This window comes from Silene latifolia, chromosome 11 (genome assembly GCF_048544455.1).
Source record: "Silene latifolia isolate original U9 population chromosome 11, ASM4854445v1, whole genome shotgun sequence".
Taxonomy (NCBI): domain Eukaryota; kingdom Viridiplantae; phylum Streptophyta; class Magnoliopsida; order Caryophyllales; family Caryophyllaceae; genus Silene; species Silene latifolia.
This window is the reverse complement of record NC_133536.1, coordinates 144,254,565-144,261,713: the sequence shown is the minus strand read 5'-3', so window position 1 is coordinate 144,261,713 and position 7,149 is coordinate 144,254,565.

The window sequence follows — 7,149 nt, the reverse complement described above, 5'->3', positions numbered from 1 at the left end:
AGGAACAAATCACAAAAAAGAGTGTATAACACTGTTTTTCGAGGGATTTCGTGTACTCTCAAGGGCAATTTGGCTCGTAAATCTTTGTCTAATGTGTAGATGGATGTTATATGGTTAATTAGGAACAAGAAACTCGAGTTTTGATGGAGGTTTGAAGGAGGAACGAATTGTTTTTCGAAGAGGACACACAAACTGTTTCAGTTTGGATGTCGGTTTTGTGGAAGGTTTTTGAGAGGCAATTAGGGTTTGTTTCTGAGGTTTAAAGCTTGTGAGTGAAGGTAGGATGTATGTAGAACTTAGAGCAATGAATGTATGGTGAAGGGTGGGTATTTATAAGGAGTTAAAGTAGGGTAAAAGAGAGGGAGAGGCAGTCGGGCCTGCTCACGCATAGCTGTTGTCCAGCAGCTTTTGTGAGGGTTTGAGAGAGGTTTTCTTGGTGATTAAGCTTGGGTAATATGGGTAGGATACTAGGGTATGGGTTAGGGTTAATGGGTACGGGTTTTGGTGGTATTTGGAGCGGGTTTTGGGCTCGGGAATTGGCACGCAAAACAGGGGGGGCTGCTTGGGGATGATTTGGGATGGAATTTTGGGCCGTGGATAGGGGGTTCGAACTGGGGTGGATGGGTATTGGTCTAGGTTGGTTAATGTACTCGAGATTCGTGCCAATTCGTAAAGAAAACGGGCCCAAAAAACCGAGCTAAAACCGAGCTCAAAAACATGCTTTTAAAACGAGTTTTCTTCGCTTTTAAAATCGATTTTTCAAATCAATTAATAAATGATTTTTCAAATCAAATATACTCATAAAATGATTTTTCAAATCAATTATTTATTTTATTTTCAATAAAATAAACTTGGGAAAATAAATTCAAAATAAAATAAAATAAATTGAATTCACCTCAAAAAAAACCATAATTTAAATATCATTTTAAAATAACAAAATGAACTCACTAAAAAAACATTAATTTAAATATCATTTAAATTAATTAAATACTTCATCGACGACGCCCATTCTACATCGTAAAACGAGCTCCAAATAATGACAATGACAACTAAAGAATACATGTGTCCTATCATCATCGGGTGTTTGTCGGGTTCTCTATAAATTCCAATATCGACGGATACGGGTATCTACAGTCGGTAACAGTCAGGTATAGGGATAAAGGAATCCCCGGTTGAGGTGGCATGAGGACAGGAGGTTTGGATAGGATTTCCTTTATCCTGTCGAAGACTTTTTGACAATCGTCGTCCCAATCAGTGTGATCGGAGGCGCGAAGCTTCTTGAAGATTCGTTCACAAATCATGGTGAGCTTGGCAATGAAGCGGCTGATGTATTGAACCTGACCGAGAAATCCCCGAATCTCCTTCATGTTCTTAGGCCGAGGCATTTGTTGAAGGGCTTTGATTTTGGTTGGATCAATCTCAATGCCTCTTTTGCTGACGACATGTCCCAAGAGTTTTCCGGAGGTGACCCCGAATGCACACTTCTGAGGATTTAGTCTCATGTTATATTTCCGCAGACGAGCGAAGAATTTTCGAAGGGCGTTGATGTGGCCGTCCCGTTCTCTTGACTTGACAATCATTTCATCGACGTATACCTCTACCTCCTTTGTGCATCATATCATGTAGGAGAGTGGTAGCGGTTCTTTGATAGGTAGCTCCGGCGTTGATGAGGCCGAAAGGCATGACCGTGTAGCAATATGTACCCCACTGTGTAGTGAATGCAGTCTTGTGCATGTTTTCCTCAGCCATTTTAATCTGGTTGTACCCAGCATACCCATCCATAAATGATATGAGGGCGTGCTCGGTGGTATTGTCCACCAGAATGTCAACATGTGGCAAAGGGAAGTCGTCCTTTGGACTCGCCTTGTTCAGATCCCTAAAGTCGACGCAGACCCGAATTCTCCCGTCTTTCTTCGGTACAGGAACAATGTTGGCCACCCAGTCAGAGTATTCAGACACTTTGATGAAACCAGCCTTGAACTGTTTGTCTACTTCTTCCTTGATTTTCAGGGCCCATTCAGGACGCATCCGGCGTAGCTTCTATTTCACGGGTTTAGCTCCGGGCTTAATGGGTATCCGGTGCTCCTTAATTTTTCTGTCAATCCCAGGCATATCTCTGTAGGACCAGGAGAACACGTCTTTGTATTCGTGGAGGAGATCAATGAACTGTTGTCTTTCCGAGGGGTCAAGGGTTGTCCCTATCTTAAGTTCTTGAGGTGTGTTGTCGGTTCCTACGTTAATAGGCTCGGCCTCCTCAATGATGGGGGTTCTGGTTTCCCGCTTGTCAAGTTCTTTGGCTAGGTGAGATGGGTAGTCACTCAAGTCAAATTCCTCATTGTCATTCAGAATCGCATTGCAGTTAAATTGAGACGAGTCATAAGCAAACTTAGCATTCATTAAGTTGACACGAGCGAAAAGCTCGGAGAGGACAGACATCTCATGGTCAGTCAGAGGCGACACAGCAGAGGAGGTGGTCCCGGGAATAGGCTCCAGGTTGTCACCTTTCATGGGAGTGGGGGTGACCCTAGTAGACTCAGCCTCTAAATCAGCCACGAGTTTGTGAAAAAACAGCGGGAAGGGAACCTTGACTGGGACATCAGGAGTGTGAGGAGCTATGACAAACTCCGACTCCGACTCAGACTCAGATTCTGATTCTTCTTCACTTCCCTCTTTGAACATAGGGCCTTCTCCAGTTGTGATCTTGAGAATGCGGCATTGGCGATCGGTCCACTTGACGGTCTTCCTCCAGCCTTGTGTAGCTTTCTTCGGGTCAGTATCGGAGATCAAGGCGGTTGGGTCAAATTGGTTGTCCTTCAGGGCGATGTTGATGATGTCCTCATAGTCGAGGTGCTTGATGTTATCCTCTCCAAAGAGGAGAGTGACAGCTTGTCCATCGAGGCATGAGGGCAGCTTAGACTCAGTTGATGCGGCTTCGGTGTTGTCGGGAATGAAGTAGCAGTCCGGAAGACTTCCACACCCGGGTACTTGGCCTTGGCAACAGAGTCATAGATCGGCTCCGGAAAGCCATGGTAGAGCTCGGACTCTCCCTCGGGAACAAAGTATCCATTAAGGGTCAGATGATAGGGACGGAGGATAACTCCGTGCTTCTTGCGCTTCCGAACTAGGAGGTTCATCTCCTGGATATCTTCATCGGTAGGTTCATAGCCCAGTTCGAAGAGAATGTTGGGGACCTTAGCCTGCTTCAAGGGAGGTAAGGTGCTATTCAGTGGATTGAGGGGTAGACCCGGGAAGTAACCCTGGCGCATCAGAATGTGGTTGATTGTGAGGTTGGCAAACGGGTCACAATCAAAGGGTGTTGATTCGTCAGTTATGGAATTCACGGCTTGGAATCCCCAAATTTCATTATCATCTTCCTCAATGGCTTGGGAGGCTATTCCCTTTCTCATGACGGCTTTGATCGGGGAAGCAGGAATTGTGATCGTTTTCCCGTTGAAGGGGACCCTGATTTTCTGGTGGAGAGTTGAGGTAACTGCCTTGACGGCGTGAATCCAGGGACGTCCTAGGAGCATATTGAAGGAGGCGTCGATGTCGACCACCTGAAAACTGGTTTGCCTTTCCAGTGGTCCGGTTGCGATAATTAGAGTGATAAGCCCCGCGACCTCGCGACGAGTGCCGTCGTAGGCGCGTACTCCTTGATTTGTCGGGACCAAATCAGCTTCCTTGATACCCAGTTTGTGAGCCGTCTTGAGGGGAATGACATTCACTGCGGACCCGTCATCCACAAGGACCATGGGTACATTCTCATTTAGGCATTGTACGGTAATGTACAGGGCAAGATTATGATTGGCTCCGAAGGTAGGGATATCCTCGTCAGAGAAGACGACCGAGTTGTTCAAGTCAGGGGCGTCCCTTGTCATGTGTGCCACTATTTCTTCAGGGGAAGAGGTGGAGGGCACAGTTAATTTTCCCAAGGCTTGTAGCAAAGCCTGCCGATGCTCAAAGGATATCGCGATCAGTTGCCAAATTGAGATTTCGGCTTTTGCCTTCTGAAGCTGTTTGAGGATCGAATTCTCGAGAGCCTTTGGTTGAGTGTCCATGTCTGGGACAACTTGGTCATTCGTTGTTGGAACGACCGTTGGATTGTTCGGGTTCTGATAGGGGCGTTCAGACCGGGTAAGGTGACCGATCTCCTTCGCCTGCTTCCCTGGGACGATATAGACATCCTCAACATCATCTCTCCAGATGCCATTAATTTCCGAATTCCGAGGGTACCTTGGAGGGGTATTCCTCGGTGGGCAGTTTTTGTGAGGGACATTTTTGTGGGGGTGATTCTTATGAGGGTAGTTATTGTGAGACTGATTATTGTGAGGGTGATTATCGTGAGGGTGATTATCGTGAGGTGCATGCCAGAATGGTCGCGGGAGCAATCCATCCTGGTGAGGGTAGATTTGGGTGCTCGGGGGACTCTCCCTCGGGCGTAGTGGTGGAAGATTGAAGATAAGTCGACGGTAGGCATCGTCAAGTCGGGTGATCCTTTCGGAGAGACTGGCTATGGCTTCCTCAACCTGTTGGAACATGGTGAGCATAGTGGCAGCACTGAACACAAATACCCCGTCCGAGGGATCTTTCTCCAAGGCATTCACCTCATCATCAACTGGCAGGATGAGGTGTGAGCGGTCCAGAGTTGGCTCATCGTTGGAGATAGCGTGGATTCCCAGAGGGTTCGTTTTGTTGTTTGGCTTAGTCGGCGGGGGTAAAGCAATTCCCCTTTCTCAATCATGTCTTGGATGATGTGCTTGAGTTTGAAGCAGGTTTCTGTGTCATGCCCTTTCCCTTGATGGTACTGACAGTAGGCATTAGGGTTCCAGAAGCGGGATTTCTTAGCATCGGTCGGATCCGGGGTGGGTCCGATTGGTTGTAACTTCCCTTGGTCCATGAGCCTCTTCAAGGCGCTTGCATAAGTTGACGCTATATTAGTGAACACTCTCTGGGGGCGCTCAGCTCTCTTAGCGGTTGGTTCAACGAGGTTGACCTCATCAATCTTGTTCGTCTGGCCATAAGGGCGAGATCCGGTCGATGTGGATCCCTGGTAGCCTCGACCGGTGGTTTTGGCTAAGACACCCTTTCGGAGGTCGTCTTCAATGCGTGTCCCAAGGATTTATAGATCCTCGAAGGTCTTGATAGTTTGGTACCTGAGTAAGTTGGCATACACTGGGCGGAGATTATTGACGAATTTTTCTACCAAGGTTGACTCACTCGGCTTGCTGACCAGCTGAGTACTTATCCTCCTCCAACGGGTTAAGAACTCCGTGAATCCCTCCTTGTCATTCTGGGTTAGGACCTCAAGAGTACGGGTATTGGCTTGGATTTCAACATTGTCGGCATATTGCTTGGCAAATTCAACTGCGACCTCATCCCAGGTAGTGAGGTTCTTCGGATCAAGGAAGTAGTACCATTGGCGATGGATCGGTTCCAAGGATGATGGAAAGATCCAGGTGAAAAGCTCCTGTTTAACCCCTTTTATGGCCATGTAGTCTTTGAAGGCTCGGATATGATTGAGTGGGTCCTCCACTCCCTTGAACTTGGGCACATCAATCAGGGTAAAGTTGGCGGGTAATTGATCCCCAACAGGTTCAAACCTTCGGTTGTTCTCAAGATGGATATTGTTACCCCGGGCTAGGAGTTGTTCTTCCAAGAGCTTGAGCCTCTTCTCGGTTTCAGTCAAAGGCGGAGTGTTATGTTCTCCAGTTTCCTTGTTTTCCAGGGTGTCGATACGGGTCTCGACACGATCCAGGGTGACCTTAAGAGCAGTGAGCATGCTGGCTAGCTGAGCAATTGTGACATCTCTGTTGTTATCATTGTTGTTGTTGGACGAAGTCGAAGACGGGGCCATGGCTCTAAGGCAGAAAAACGGCTCACATTACAACTCCATCCGACACGGTTCAAAGACTGAACGCAGACAACACAAAGGATGAGACAAAGAGCAGACTCAACAAGACGAGGGTGACCGTGTGTGGTTCCCCGGTGCTGACTCGATTTATGACGTGACGGTGTTGACCGAACGTTTGACATGAGTCCAACGTAACGGCGTGACGCCATTGGACAAGTCTCATGGTGAGAGGACTCATAAGTAAAGACCCATAAGTACGTTTGATTCGACTCGATAGACACGAGGCGGGATTGGAGTGGTGGACTGAAGTTTTCGAAAATAGAAATTTTCAAAAAGATTCATTTGTCGCTTTATGGACGTCTTCCGAAGATAGAGATCTCCGCAAGTAGGTCAGTTGAAAGGGTTGTCTTAAGTTTATTTGCAAAAGACGGTTTTGAGTTTGAGTCGGTTCGGAAAACAATGCACTGTTTCCCAAGACGATTTTTTGAAATTCAAAATTGTATGTTTTGAAAATCGAGTTTGAAATGTTTGAAGAGGTCTCGGGGACGGTGCATGGTCCTCGGGATCTCGAAAGTGTCTCGAGAAAAGGGTGTGTGCTTTTCTCGGGTTTTGAAAGAGCCATTGTCGGCGCGAAACGAGTTAAAATCCGTGTCTAGACGCGGCTATATAACGGCGTAAAAGGTGATTTGAAATGGTTGTAGAAAACCGAGTTTGAAAATCGTCATTACGACGGCCTAGAAAGGCGTGTTGAAATGGTTATAAAAACCGGGTTTGAAAATCGTCATTACGACGGCCTAGAAAGGCGTGCTGAAATGGTTATAAAAACCGGGTTTGAAAATCGTCATTACGACGACCTAGAGAGGCGTGTTCAAATGGTTATAAAAACCGGGTTTTAAAATCGTCATTACGACGGCCTAGAAAGGCGTGTTGAAATGGTTATAAAAACTGGGTTTGAAAATCGTCATAACGACGGCCTAGAAAGGCGTGCTGAAATGGTTATAAAAAACCGGGTTTGAAAATCGTCATTACGACAGCCTAGAAAGGCGTGCAACGGTCGGCAAAAGACCGAGGTTCGAAACGGCCCTTATAACGGCGTAAAAAGGTGTTTTTGAAAGTTTGAAAATGACACGGAAGGACTTATGATCAAGTAGCACATAAGCACTCACAATTTCATTATATTATGTATAATGCTGACAAGGGTTTTGGCTTAAAAGGGTGGGTTACACACCAAGCAATAAAACCCCGATTTGCGAGAGGGATACCAATCCAAACAAAATGTGTAAGGAGGGTGCCCTAGC